At 37.4% G+C, this 15,772-nt stretch overlaps 1 long non-coding RNA gene across 2 annotated transcripts; it reads left to right on the top strand.

Moving 5' to 3' along the window:
* The first annotated feature begins 2,628 nt into the window (after positions 1–2,628).
* On the top strand, positions 2,629–15,097 carry LOC141372347 (uncharacterized). 2 transcript variants are annotated; one of them, XR_012377556.1, is made up of 4 exons: positions 2,629–3,009; positions 6,151–6,653; positions 10,300–10,450; positions 14,836–15,097. It is a non-coding gene; the product is annotated as an uncharacterized lncRNA (long non-coding RNA). The 2 variants fall into 2 exon arrangements; XR_012377557.1 differs by lacking the exons at positions 10,300–10,450; positions 14,836–15,097 and adding an exon at positions 8,174–8,283.
* Positions 15,098–15,772: the final 675 nt, after the last annotated feature.

The raw sequence follows: 15,772 nt of genomic DNA, 5'->3' as shown, positions 1-15,772 counted from the left end.
TTTCTTTCTTTCTTTCTTTCTTTCTTTCTTTCTTTCTTTCTTTCTTTCTTTCTTTTTCTTTCTTTCTTTCTTTCTTTCTTTCTTTCTTTCTTTCTTTCTTTCTTTCTTTCTTTCTTTCTTTCTTTCCTTCCTTCCTTCCTTCCTTCCTTCCTTCCTTCCTTCCTTCCTTCCTTCCTTCCTTCCTTTCTTTCTTTCTTTCTTTCTTTCTTTCTTTCTTTCTTTCTTTCTTTCTTTCCTTTCTTTCTTCCCTTTTCTCCTTCCTTTCTTCTTTCCTTCCTTCCTTCCTTCCTTCCTTCCTTCCTTCCTTCCTTCCTTCCCTCCTTCTTTCCTTCCCTCCTTCCTCTTTCTTCCTTTCCCTTTCAAACCAATACTGTAAAGAAGTTACTCCATTATCTTCTGGCTGGCAGTATTTCCACTGACAAGTTGCCTGTTGTCCTTCTCCTTGCTCAGCAGTATGTAACACATCTTCTTTCTCTTTCACAGTGTTCTCCTGTCCTGATTACCCAATGTTAATTACTCCCCATTCAGTATATCTAAATTAGGTCTTGTTGCCAGTCATGTAAGATAGATGAAAGTACCCGATACTAAGAAGACATTAAAGATGGGGCGCCTGGGTGGCTCAGTGGGTTGAGCGTCCGACTCTTGGTTTTGGCTCAGGTCATTGTCTCATGGGTTGTGAAATCGAGCCCCACATTGGGCTCCCCACTCAGTGGGGGGCCTGCTTGAAGATTCTCTCCCTCTGCCCCTCCCCCCACTCGTGCACATGCTCTCTCTAATAAGTAAATCTTAAAAAAAAGAAGACATTAAAGAAAGTCTTATTATTATCTCCAAACTCATCAAGTTGTATACATTAAATGTGTACAGTTTTTTTATGTCAATCATATCTCAATAAAGTGGTCTTTAAAAAAAATTATTTTCCACTTCATTTCTCTTTTGCAAGGGAATAAGATCTCATCAATACTTACCCTAAATCAGTATCAAGGGAAGAAAGTTCAACAAAGACAGGACATAGGGAAGAGAAACAAAATGTATTGATGGCATCTTCCATGCCACCTATAAGGTAAATAATAGATGACCTTATTTAATCCAACCGTCATGTTGGTGAGCAGCCGTACTATCAACACTATTTTACAAATGAAGAAAGCAGGACCCTGAGGGATGGAATGATCCACCCAGGGTGTACAACTAGTGACTTACAGAGCTAGGATGTCTACCCAAGTGTGCTGATGGACACCCTAATGCCCCACAGCCTTAAGTAGTTGCTGTTCACTCTTTTCCAAAGGTGGTTGTGGCTATAAAGACAGGTCAAGTGCCCACAAGTCACCTCTACTGGATCCCCAATTCACAGAGATGCTATGCCCTGCTCACCCTCTGCCTTCTTTATATCCCTAATTCTCATTTCATCTTTCTACAGCATCTGCCTGGACTTCGAGAAAAATCTCCTATTACCTGCATAAATGTTGTCAAGAACCCAGACTACCCCAAGGGTCAGGCTTCATCTAAATATTCTGTACAATCACAAGGACTAACTAGGACTTTATACAAGTTTAGCAACAACCACATGCAGAGTGCTGAGCTGGACAAGTTAGAGACAGGGCACTATCACTCATTTAACCTCTCCTGGCCTGTTTCCTCCTGTCCTCTGAGAAATGGAGAAGAAAATAATGCACCTGAATCTACTGAGGGCTCAAATCTGTCTGCTCTTTAACAGTTGTGACCTTTATGCAAGTCTCTTTCTCAGAGTCTCATGTTTCCCACAGTATTCTGAGCCACAAGTGTAACTATGTCAATTAAAAGAGTATGTTTGAGGGGCGCCTGGGTGGTTCAATAGGTTAGGCACTCCACTCTTGATTTTGGCTCTGGTCATGATCTCAGGGTCGTGGAGCCCTGCATTGGGCTCCTTGCTCAGCAGGGAGTGTGCTGGAGATTCTCTCTCTCTCTCTCTGCCCCTCCCCCACCTCTCTCGAATAAATAAATCTTTTTAAAAAAGAGTATGTTTGAAATCATGTGGTAAGTGCTAAATAGAGGTAAGTGGTAATTCTTCGACACATCCAATTGCATTGATTTGGACTGTTGATCCAGCCTGCCATGATAGTTTACACAACACAGCTTGGTGGTAAAGGATGTGTTTACCAGATGAATAAATATACATGAAGGGCATAAAAGTGTGCCTGGCAAAAGTAATTGGTTCTGTTAGAATGCACAAGAGGGGTTACACTCAATGCACAACAGGACAGGTGAGGAAGGGAGCACGAGGGAGGATTTTAGATCCTGAAAAAAAAAATCTGCCTTTTAATACAGGTGCTAGTTTCGTAGTATATTTAGCGTGTGAAAATTCATCATACTGCCTGCTGAATATATTTGCAGTTTCTGTCTGTACATTAGACTTCTTAAAAATATGTTTTTAAAAAGAGAGCCTGGAAATTAGTAAAAAGTCCTGGGAGGCCTCCAAAGGCTGTGGACTTGGTAAGGTCTAAGCCTATATGTCCAAGGAAGAAACAGAAACCACAATATCTGGGTTACAGATGGGAGTAAAGAGAAATTTGCACTAAGGTATATGTATATATACATACGTATGATGTGCCAAATTCTAGGTAGAAAATAAAATTGTAGGTTGTAGGTAGAAAATGGAAAGAACCAGGAGGGATCTAGTGGCCAGGAAGGATCTGCTAGACTGGATCTTGGGGAATAGGGATTAGGTTCACCTTCCTCATTTCTGGCCCCATCACATTCCAGAACACTGTCACTGTTCCCTAGCTCTGTGATGCAGGCCTGGAAGTCTAGGCTGGAGTTCTATTCTCTGTTCTCAGCTGCCTGAGTTAGTAGTAGTACACTTTAGATGAGGGAGAACTTTGACTGGTTGCTTCTGCATTTCAGTGAGTCCTTAGGCATTGGTTCCACCTTTTATTTTTTGTACAGAATTGGCATCTTTCTGTCTTATTACTGAATTCAGTGGTATACATATTTATGTCTGAAAAAAAATTTGAAAAAAACAGAGACATCAGTCAGGTAAGGAAACTCTAGGCTCAGCCCACAAATGAGATCAACTCGACTCCTATTATTTTCTTTTCCTACTCCCACTATTCTAAATCAGTTATGGGAATTGTCAGGAGAGATTAACATATCATTTGTCCAAGAGGAGAGATTGGGTGGGCAAGGAGTGTAGTGGAGACTAGGGTTTCTATACAAAGTTACAGACTATCTACCTAGATGTGATAAAAGAGTTTCAGGGTAAACTTCCAAACACTGTGATTCATGAGCCATGGATTGATTCACTGGTTCATGGAGTTTAGGGCACTTGGGGAAAACAGGCCTTCATTACTCATTCAGTAGCTGCCTTCCCATTATAAGTGTGTCCGAGTCAGGCCTCTCCCTGGTGTTAAGGCTGACTTGGAGAGCAATGCTTAGCCTCTGAAAGCCTCTGATACAGATTCTACTCATGGAGCAGAATTCTACAGAACTGAGCATACAAGTTTTGGAAAATGTGTTTCTGTGCCCCTTTACAGTAGAGGACTACTGTCTGAAATATCAATTGAGGACCATAGGCAGTAAACCATTCCTAAAGTTTACAAAAAAGAATCAGTAGAAATTATGTCTACTTTAAAAATGAGTAACATGGAAGCGATACAAAAATCAATCAACACAGAATGTCACTTTCCTCGTTAATGAATGTCTGTTGCTTGCTTAGAATGAGGAGTATAAGAAATGAATCCATCCCACTTCCCATTTTTTCCCCTTTCAGCATCAACTCAATAGCAGGAAGAAAAACAAAGTGGAAGCTTTCAAAGCTAAGATTTTGCTATTCAACTCAGGCCTCCCCCAGGAATAATCTTTTTCTCTGAGGCCTTAGGTCCAAAATTGCTGGGATATCAGTTCCTAAAGCCAGTCCTCAAAAAACATCGTCCTCTGAGAAAAGCCCACTGAATGTAAATCAGAATCTGGAACACTTCTAATCCCTTCTCTGACCCTCCATGGGAATTAAACACTGATGAAGCTGGCCTATGTGTTGTGTGCATGGGGTGGCCTTCTGAGATGTAGCAGAAGTCATATAGGTTGTTGTGGAGGCAACATTTTGAGGCCTGACTTTGTAGAAGTTCTTAACTTCCCTAATATTCACTCATCCTTTGAGAGAGCATCTGACTTGGCAACCTCACAGAGATGTTGTGATAATCAGCTGAGACAATGTGCATGGTAGCACTTTGTAAATGACACTGCATTGTAATCTAGGTTAGCCTTCTTATTTTGTCATTGACCTTTTGACATTAAGTCCTAATTTCTGGGGCTCTCAGCACTGAATTTTGAAGTAGTCATAGGGAATGTAGGATTAGAGACCATCCACCCCAGGGAGGCCATCCTCTGTTCAGGGCATCCTGTTAGAGACTTCTAGGAACAAGTCATCCTACTAACCACCATAGGATCCACCAAAGAGTACTCAGAAAACAGGAATAGCGTGTCCCAGTGGCTTCATCCACTGGACAGAAGAGACAAAAAGACCCATGGCACAAAACCAAAACACTGTCAGCTTCTATGCTGGGTCCAGATCTACTAGAAATCAGAGCTGCTTCTCTGGGTAAAGAGGACACTGAACTCAGAACAAGTCAATCATTGGCCAGACCTTAAGGGGAGGGGGGAACGGAATCATGTGAAGAATTAATGCAAGGAAAGGAAGTCCACCTAAGGTGGAACTCAAGGCCCAGGTTTAGTTCAAAAATATATTTTCATTTTTCCCTTCCTTCTCCTAATGTCCTCCATGCTATCCCTTATGTTCAACAAATAAGTGAAACCATATGATAATTGACTTTCTCTGCTTGACTTATTTCACTTAGCGCAATCTCCTCCAGTCCCATCCATGTTGGTGTAGAAGTTGGGTATTCATCCTTTCTGATGGCTGAGTAATATTCCATTGTATATATGGACCACATTTTCTTTATCTATTCATCTGTTGAAGGGCATCTCGGCTCTCTCCACAGTTTGGTTATTGCAGATATTGCTGTTAAGAACATTGGGGTGCATATGGCCCTTCTTTTCACTACATCTGTGTCTTTGGGGTAAATACCCAGTAGTGCAATTGCTGGGTCACGGGGTAGCTCTATTTTTAATTTTTCGAGGCACCTCCACACTGTTTTCCAAAGTGGCTGTACCAACTTGCATTCCCACCAACAGTGTAAGAGGGTTCCCCTTTCTCTACAACCTCTCCAACATTTGTTGTTTCTTGCCTTGTCAATTTTTGCCATTCTAACTGGTGTAAGGTGGTATCTCAATGTGGTTTTGATTTGAATTTCCCTGATGGCTAATGATGATGAACACTTTTTCATGTGTCTGTTAGCCATTTGTATGTCTTCTTTGGAGAAGTGTCTGTTCATGTCTTCTGCCCATTTTTGACTTGATTATTTGTTTTTTGGGTGTTGAGTTTGAGAAGTTCTTTATAGATCTTGGATACCAGCCCTTTATCTGTAGTGTCATTTGCAAATATCTTCTCCCATTCTGTGGGTTGCCTCTTTGTTTTGTTGACTGTTTCCTTTGCTGTGCAGAAGTTTTTTATCTTGATGAAGTCCCAAAAGTTCATTTCTGCTTTTGTTTCGCTAGCCTTTGGAGATGTATCTTGAAAGAAGTTGCTGTGGCCAATGTCAAAGAGGTTACTGCCTATGTTTTCCTCTAGGATTTTGATGGATTCCTGTCTCACATTGAGGTCTTTCATCCATTTTGAGTTTATCTTTGTGTATGGTGTTAGAGAATGGTCGAGTTTCATTCTTCTGCATGTGGCTGTCCAGTTTTCCCAGCACCATTTATTGAAGAGACTGTCTTTTTTCCACTGCATATTTTTTCCTGCTTTGTCGAAGATTATTTGACCACAGAGTTGAGTGTCCATATCTGGGCTCTCTATTCTGTTCCATTCGTCTATATGAAATTGGAGGGAGAGATGAACCATGAGAGACTATGGACTCTGAGAAACAAACTGAGGGTTTGAGGGGAGGGGGGTGGGGGGATGGGTTAGCCTGGTGATGGGTATTAAGGAGGGCACGTACTGCACGGAGCACTGGGTGTTATATGAAAACAATGAATCGTGGATCACTACATCAAAAACTAATGATGTATGGTGACTAACATATAATAAAATAAAATTTAAGAAAAATATATATATATTTTCAGTGATTACAATGCTCCCTACATCCCTGAGAAAATTAAAGTGCTGAGGACCACTTCTTGACACCTTCAAGTAGATTTGTGAATTGTACCCAGAGAAGCCACATTCATTTTCAACCTGCTCAGCCTGGGAGGTAGATTCTCCTCCGTGTCAAACCCCTCATCAGATTCCCTTTCCTCAAAGGCCTGGTTGAAGATAGGAGCACTCTTCCTAGACGTCAGGTTGTGATCACAGACGGCTTCCAGCATAAAACCACTTGTGTAGAGAACAAGGGTTTCTTGTCCTCCTCATCGTCTTCTTCTTCTTCCGCCCTGAACAGACGCTTCTGCCCACTGGCCGTCGGTTTCAAGCTTGTGAGTCTCACTGTGGAGAGTGCTGGTCTAGTCCAGCCTACTTGGGAAGGTCTGAAATGCTGAAGATAGGACACAACCATAGCCTTTTTGGGGGCTTGTTTTGTAATCATATATGATCCAAGAAACCTCTGCTACAAACCAATGGAAAGGAGACTGTAAGTTTACATGCATAAGTGGAAATGCTAAAAAGGAGGAATTATGGAATTATCCAACAAATACAGATATTAAAGCAGGTTTTCCAAATAATATATTGATTTATAACTATAATTAATAAGATGAAGATCCTTTCCAAGAAACTAGAACCTCAGAACATTATCAACTACCACTAAAAAATATAAAATAGGTTTCCCCTTCATAGTCTGTTCTCTTACTGAAATACTTTTCATTTCTAAAGCTACATTTTTAAAAAATTTACAATGATTTTTTTGTTGTCTTGTTCATTTCATTGTGGTATAAGCAACACAGTGAAGTGCAAAAAATTTAAGGGCGTTGTTTGATGAGTTTTAAGAAATGCATACCCACATTAGAATACAGAACATTTTCATCAAATGATAATTTTCCTTCATGTCCCTTCCCAGTTAATCCACTCACTGAGGTAACCCCTGCTGTCACTTTTTTTTCTTTAACTTCAGTAGGGTTAACATACAGTGTTATATTAGTTTCAGATGTACAATTCTGATTTCTTATACAATAGATTAACTTAGCCTATTTCAGGACCTCATATAAATGGGGTCATATATATCTTAACTAACTTTAAACTAGTACCATGCTATCTTCATACTGTAACTTTGTAACTTTACATAAAGTATTGAAATTGTGTAGTAAGCTCTCCAAATTTATATTTCCTTCTCAAGAATTTTTTGGCTATTTTAGGTTTTTCATATTTCCATACGAATTTTAGAATCAGCCCATCAAATTCTACAAAAACAAACAAAAATTGCCTGCTAAGATTTTGATAGAGATTATATCAAATGTATAGACCAATTTAGGGAGAATTGATATTTGAGTCTTCTGCCCAACCAACTAGATACATTTTCCATTTATTTTGGTTCTTTTTCTTTCTCTCAGCAATGTTCTACAATGTTCAGTGTACAGATTTTGCATATATTTTATTAGATTTATCCATATTTCATATTTTAATGCCATTATTAGTATTGTTTTTTAATTTCAGTTTCTGATTGTTGTTAGTATGTAGATGTACATTTGATTTTTGTATTTTGATCTTTCAAGGGAATTGTCCATTTCATCTAAGTTATCAAGTTTCCTGGCATTAAGATGTTCATAATATTTTTTTTAAAGATTTTATTTATTTATTTGACAGAGAGACAGAGAGTGAGAGCAGGAACACAAGCAGGGGGAGCGGGAGAGGGAGAAGCAGGCTTCCCGCCGAGCACGGAGCCCCATGTGGGGCTCGATCCCAGGACCCTGGGACCATGACCTGAGCCGAAGGCAGACGCTTAACGACTGAGCCACCCAGGCGACCCAATATTTTCTTATTATTATTTGGATGTCTGCAAAACCTGTAGTTATGTCATTTCTCTCTCTTTCTCTCTCTCTCTCTCTCTTTTTTTTTCCACACAAAGACATTAGAATGAACTTTATTTTGAAAAAATTAGAAAGATATTGACCATTCTGGAGCAGTGACATAATCAAAACTGGGCTTTTATCCCCACAGCTATTCATTACTGAAGCTGGACCAAGACTGAGTGTCGAAGAATCACGGTAGATTAGGAAGCAGAGCCTGTGATTTGGAACTGAGGGCTTAATGCAATGGACTCAGAGATGAGCCATTTCTCTCATTTCTGATTCTGACTGTCTCTCTCTTTTATACTAATGAGACTGTGACTCACATCAATTTTCTCAAAAAGCCAGCTTTTGCTTTCCTTTACAGGTGATCCTTTAACAACATGGATTTGAACTGTGTGGGTCTCCTTGTGTACATATTTTTTTCAATAAATTCAGCACAGCACTATATTTTCTGTTCCTTATGATTTTCTTAATAATATTTTCTTTTCCCTAACTTACTTTATTGGAAGAATACAGTATATAATACATATAACATACAAAATATGTATTAAAAATATGTGTTAATCGACTATGTTATCAGTAAGGTTTTCAGTCAACAGTAGGCTATTAGTAACTAAGTTTTTGGGGAGTCAAAAGTTATATGCAGATTTTCAATTGCATGGGGGATTGGCACCCCTAATAACCCCCACAATGTTTAATGGTCAACTGTATTTTCTCTATTTTTTTTTTCATTTGATTTCTTCTCTGAGTGGTTATTCCCTTTCTTCTGTTTACCATGGGTTTCATTTTTTTCCTTTTTCTAGTTTCCTAACATGGAAAGTGGTCATTGATTTATGGCCTTTCATCTTTTCCAATAAAGGTATTTAGTGCCTTATATTTCCCTCTAAGTACTGGTTTAGAGGCATCCCACAAATTTAGATATGTTTTATTTTCATTTTCATTCAGTTCATAATATTTTATTTCCCTTTTGATGTTTTTCTTTGACCAGTGGATTATTTTGAAGGATGTATTTAGTTTACAAATATTGGGGGATTGTCCAGATATTTTGTTACTTATTTCTAACTTAATGCTGTTGTGCTTAGAAAACACACTTGATCTTTTAAATTTATTGAGACTTGTTTTATGACCCCTGAATATGACCTTCCTTGGTAAATGTTTTGCACGCACTTAAAAAGAATGTGTCCTGTCGTCTTTGGGTGGAATGTCCTACAAATGCTAAATTGGTCAAGTTCGTTGTAGTGATGATGTTCAAGTCTATCTACTATATCCTGGCTGATTGCTTATGTCCTTATTCAATTAATTATTAAGAGAGAGGACTGAAATTTCCAACTACAATTGTGAATTTGTCTAGTTTTCCTTACAGTTCTCAGTTTTTGCTTCATACATTTTGAAGTTCAGCTACTGGGTGCATAAACTTTTAGGATTACATCCTCTTAATAAACTGACCCCTTGGGCACCTGGGTGGCTCAGTTGGTTAAGTGACTGCCTTCGGCTCAGGTCATGATCCTGGAGTCCTGGGATCGAGTCCCACATCGGGCTCCCCCTTCTATGTGGGGAGCCTGCTTCTCCCTCTGCCTCTGCCTGCCACTCCCCCTGCTTGTGCTCACTCTCTCTCTCTCTTTCTCTATGTCAAATAAATAAATAAAATCTTTAAAAAAATAAATAAATAAACTGACCCCTTTAGCATTATGAAGTGTTTTTCTTTATTCTTGTAATTATTCTTAGTTCTGAAATATATTTTATTTAATATTAATATAGTTCCTTCCGTTTAATTTTTAATTTGTGTTAGCCCAGTATATCTTTTTTCATTCTTTTAACCTATTTGTGTCTTTATATTTAAAGTGTGTTTCTTGTAGGCAGCATAAAGTTGGACTGTGCCTTTTTATCCAATATGACAACCTATTCTTTTAATTGGTGTTTAGATCATTTATGTTTAATGTGATCATCTGAATTGTTAGGTTAAGCCTATCATCTCAATTTTGTTTTCTATTTGTCCTATCTATTCTTTGTTATCTTTTCCCTTTTTCTGCTCGCAGTTGGATTAATTGTATATTTGTTATGATTCCTTCTTGTCCTGTTTTTAGATTATTAGCTACAACTGTTTTGTTATTTTAATGGTTTATTTAGCATTTCTATGACATACTTTTAGTTTGTCCCAATCTACCTGCATATAATATACCACTTCATGTATAGTATGAGAGCCTTACGATATATTCATTATCATGTAAAAAGATATACCATATGGTCCCTCCAATGACTTGCTTGGCTTCACAGGTATAATTATGGATGGTGTGACCTTCTTCAAACAGCCATATCCAGGAGCTCACCAAGGATTTCCTTAGATAAGGAATCCCAAAGCAATATGAGACATCAGATCAGTCTTCCTCTTGGTCACCTCAACAAAATCCAGAGCCAGTGTCAGCAGGTAAATTTTTGGAACCACCTGCAACAAAAAAAGTATCATATCAATCAGGACATACCTCCCAAGGGACTATATTTCTAGATGGTCCAGTCTTAGAAGCCCAAGTTTAGGGGGTTCACTGAATATGTAGCATCAGTGGCCTCTCCAGTGTTCTTTATGCACTGGTTCTCTTAGCTTATTTAAAAATCCAGCCCGGGCGCCTGGGTGGCTCAGTTGGTTAAATGACTGCCTTTGGCTCAGGTCATGATCCTGGAGTCCCTGGGTCGAGTCCTGCATCGGGCTCCCTGCTCAGCAGGGTGTCTGCTTCTCCCTCTGACCCTACCCCCTCTCATGTGCTCTCTCTCTCATTCTCTCTCTCTCAAATAAATAAATAAAATCTAAAATAAATATATAAATAGATAGATAGATAAATAAATAAATAAAAATCCAGCCCAATTTCCATGTTTTATGTATTCCCAACCAACTCATTGCCGGGATGTAGGACAAGTCCTTTTGAACACCCAAACTTAAGGATTAAGATAAAATTTTGAATTGTTTAAAATAGTGATGTAAAAAGTTTTTTTAGTGCAGATTTTTTTTTTGTCAAAAATGGAGGTTGACTAAATAGAAGGCAACTATATACTGCCTTTGTGCAGGCATCACAAATCATGAACTAGCTCAAGGAACAGTTTAGAAGGGAGAGCAAAGCAGGAGGGGCAGCACAACACACTGGTTTTAAGTGTGGACTCTGAAATCAGAATACCTGGGCTTGAGTTACGATTTCTGATGAATAAAAACTAAGTAGCTCTTTTGTTTGTTGGATATTTTGATTTTCTTTTAGGTATAAAGGAAAGGAGTTAAAAAGAGTTTTTTGTTTTGTTTCGATGATAGAAAAATGTGTGCCTCAAAACAGCTTCCCTGCTTTAAAATATTGATATCAATCTTTGTATGAAGATGCTGTCTTATTTAGTCTAGTGAAAAGATCCCAAGAGGGTGTGGTGACATGCATCGATGTGGAGAAGAGGTGAGTCATGATGGGTGTGCAGTCTATTACCCACAAAGTTATGAAACTCCTTATGGTGTGAAAGAGGTATAGTCCTTCAGGAAACTGGAGAAAATCCCAGATAACTATCTCAAGAATTACCTGAGATCTCTCATAAACCCAAATTCGCACAAGTGCTGGACAGTAACTGAATGAATTCCCAGAGAATTCTGTGACCTTTCAGTCTTATCAACTCAGAAATACATTGTTTCCTTGTGGCAGGAAAGTATCAGAACCTCTCTAATCAAGTATAAGTCATTAGAATGTAGAATCTTCAATTTGTATCACAACATGATGGACCACAGGAGTTCATTAAGATGATTGAATAGGTTCTTCTGGCGCTACTGCAGATAAGGATTTATTTATTTGTTTATTTATTTATTTATTTGACAGAGAGGGACACAGCGAGAGAGGGAACACAAGCAGGGGGAGTGGGAGAGGGAGAAGCAGGCTTCCCGCTGAGCAGGGAGCCTGATGCGGGGCTTGATTCCAGGACCCTGGGATCATGACCTGAACCGAAGGCAGACACTTAACGACTGAGCCACCCAGGCGCCCATGCAGATAAGGATTTAAACATCAAGTCTTTCGCTGGCACAAAAGGAAGATGAAATTCCTAGTTATAACTACACAATAGAAATGATGTTGACATTGGCTATGCCTGGTGGGTAAACATTATGATATACAGCTGGCAATGAGAAAACAAAAATGACATACAGAATATGAAATTAAGCATCAATGTGGGGAAGTATGACAATGCTTCATCTGCAAAGATGACTTAAAAAGAGAATTTTGTGGGTAGTAAGAAGGGGGAATTTGAGTTTTCATAGACCATCTAATATATGACTACACTTCCTTAAATACCTATCCTGTTCACATTTTACCTTGTTAATGAAATTATTTTTAACTTGGTTGAATTTTTATAGCCATTGAAATGGAAAAATAACTAAGGTATCAACATAAGAATAGATTTTGTTCATCTGTTATGTTTTTGTTCATTTATTGTTAAAGTAATATTAGTGTTGAAAATTTGAAATGTTTAAGTACACTGTAAGATAAAATAATTCTGCTAATGTGTTTGGGAACCATTACTTTCAGTGTAAGATGAAAGAAGTACTAGTAAAATATCAGGGTTTTATGAAAAATATGAATAGATCAGTATAAGCTCATAACTTAAAATAGTATGTTGTGATTCCTTGCCATGTCCACTGATGGTAGTCAAGACTCAATGACATCCCATTGGTTAGAAGCACCTGAAGCAGCCAGATTGGGGTTTTCAAATACCATTGCCCACTAAGGAATGGCTGACTCCAAGTCTGGCAGAGGCAATATGCAGGATGAATCTGAAGTGTTATAACTATGGCATTTTCTTAACAGTGTATTTCAAAGAAAATAACTTATCATTATAATGAACTCTAATTTATCAATTTTTAATTTAACGCTGTGTTTGTCTTGCCTGAAAAACTTTTGCGTAACAAAACTGTTATCTTCTGTTTCCTTCCAAAACTTCAGAGTTTTTACTTTTACATGTTATGTCCATGACCTATTTCAAGTTGATTTTTGTATATGGTGTGAACTATGGATCAAAGTTCTTTTTATTTGTTTTTTATTTTGTTTTTGTTTTTGCATATGGATTTCCGATTGTTCCAGCATTATTTGTTGGAAAGACTTTTGTCAACTGAGTTATCTTGACAACTTTGTTGAAAATCTATTGTCCATATATGTATGGTTTGGTTTCTAGACTATCTTGTTCGATTGGTATTCTTATACCAATACCACAGCCTTGATTATTCTAACTTTATATGCCTTGAAATCAGGTAATGATTCTTCCCCTTCTTTTTTTCACCAAAGATATTTTGTTTATCTTAGCTCTTTTGCATTTGCATATAAATTTTTGAATCAGCCTGTCAATTTCTATAAAAATGCCTGTTGGAATTTTTTTGTGGGTGATTAGATTGAATATACACATCAATTTGGGGGGAATTAATATCTTGACATTGAATCTTTCCATCCATAAACACTATGTATCTCTCCATTTACTTAGATATTTTGCAAGAGCCACTTTTTAAAAAGTGTTTACTAATTGCAGTTAGTCAGACAGTGTAATATTAGTTTCAGGTGTACAGTATAGTGATTCAACACTTCCATACGTCACTTGGTGCTCATCACAAGTGCACTCCTTAATCCTCATCACCTATTTCACCCATTTCTGCCCCCCTCCCCTTTGGGTTTGTTTTTTCAGCTTGTTCTCTATAGTTAAGAGTCTGTTTCTTAGTTTGCCTCTTTTTTTTTTCATCCTTTGCTCATTTCTTAAATTCCCCACAAAGGTCACTTATGAAGTCTATTAGGTTCTCTGTAGTTTTTGAGATCTTCTGTGTAGAAGACCATGTTGTCTGCAAATAGAGACAATTTTATTTCTTCCTTTCCCAAACCTATGCATTACCCTCCCCCACCACCTTCCCTTTTTGTTTTCCCTACTGCAGTAGCTAAGATCACTAGCACAGTGTTCATTAGGAAGAGCAAAGTATACAGCTTTGACTTTTTGAAGAAAAAAAAAACTTGGGGGCAAGCATTTAGTCTTTCACCATTAAATATGATGACTAGATTTTTTTACAGATACCTTATAACAATAGGAAGAAGCTGTCCTTTATTTCTAGTTTGCTTTTTATTCTAAATAGGTGTGGAATTTTTGTCAAATAATTTTCCTGCATCAACTGAAATGATCATATGTTTATTTTTTTAGGCTACTGATATGATGAAATACACGAGTTGGCTTCATATATTGGACCAATCTTGCATTCTTGAATTCAACTCTACTTGGCCATGATGTACTTTCCTTTTAAAATATTGCTAAATTTGATGTGCAAATATTAAGGATGGCTATGGCCTGTGTTCAGGAGAAATACTGGTCACCAACTGTTTTTTCTTATGTCTCTGTCTGGCTTTAGCATCATGGTCATAAAATATGTCAAAGATCCTTGCTCTTCTCTTTTCTGGAATAGATATTGTAGAATTGTCATTATCTTTTATTTAGTTGTACTCAAATCTTTTTAAGATCTTTTAATTATCTGCAGGTTCTTAAGTGATGCTGTTTCCTTTCATTGCTTGTTATGGATATTTATGCCTTCTTTTTCTTTGTATTGCCATGGGATTAATGATCTTTTTCATCAATAATGTTGTTTTGTTGTTCCTATTTTATGTTTTTTTTCCCCTCTATTTTTCATCTTCTTTTTATCACTTTCTTTTTTACTTTCTTGGAGTTTATTTCACAATGTTTTTATTCTAACCTATTGAGTTGGATGCTTAGATATTTTCCGGCTTTCTTCTTGCCTGATCTATACTTATTGCAATACCTTTCCTTATATTACAGGTTTAGGTGGAACCGGTTTTGTGAGTAGTATGCAGTAATTTAAGTTTTCATTTTTTGTTTTACCTGTATGGATAACAGAGCCAGAAACATTTATTGAAGTACTACTTTTCTCCTGCTATTCTACATTGCCACCTTTGTCATAACTCAAGAATCTACAGGTAACTGTCTGTTTCTGGATTCTCTTATCATTGGTCTATTTGACTACCCATGTGCAATACCACATTGTCTTTTATTACTTTATAGGAAGTTTTTGTCTGGTAAATTCTCCAAGTTTGCTCTTCAAAAGTATCTTGGCTATTCTTGCTTTTTAACATCTCCATATGTGATTTTATAATTAAATTGTAAAATTTCAAAAAAAAAAGCTTACTGGGGTTTTTATATGAAATGCATTGAATATTGTGGGAAATTGATCTTTATTGAGGGATGCCAAAGGACATGAATAATCATATGTGCTACATCCAGTGCTATGGGCAACCATAGGAAGAGGTATTGTTAAAATTATGAAGAATAGACTATCAGAATAAACCTGATACAGAATTAAGCATAACAGGACATCAGAGCAAGCTCAGTTAACTACCGATAAAAATGGAGTATATGCCATTTACTAACAGTAGGATGATTCATAAAACCATTGCTTTAATTCCATAATAGAGCTAAAAATCCTCACAGAAATTTGTAGCCAGTTGCTTGTTACCTGCATGCTTTATGGTATTTCGTTGTTGCTCAATAAAATAAGCTAACTCTGTATTTATGAATGGGCTTATTCCTTTGGATTTCAATTTCTTTCCTCATCTCCCCAATATATAAATCACTTTGGGGGAAAATAGGCATCTTTAATATTGAGTCTTTCAGCCAAAAAACTTGATAAATCCCTCAATTTATTTAAGCCTTGTTTAATTTATTCAGTAATGTTTTATAATTTTCTATATAGTGGTCC

This window comes from Callorhinus ursinus, unplaced genomic scaffold (genome assembly GCF_003265705.2).
Source record: "Callorhinus ursinus isolate GAN/ISIS: 27379988/994484 unplaced genomic scaffold, GSC_fseal_2.0 scaffold3, whole genome shotgun sequence".
Lineage (NCBI taxonomy): Eukaryota > Metazoa > Chordata > Mammalia > Carnivora > Otariidae > Callorhinus > Callorhinus ursinus.
This window is presented reverse-complemented; position numbering and strand designations above follow the sequence as displayed.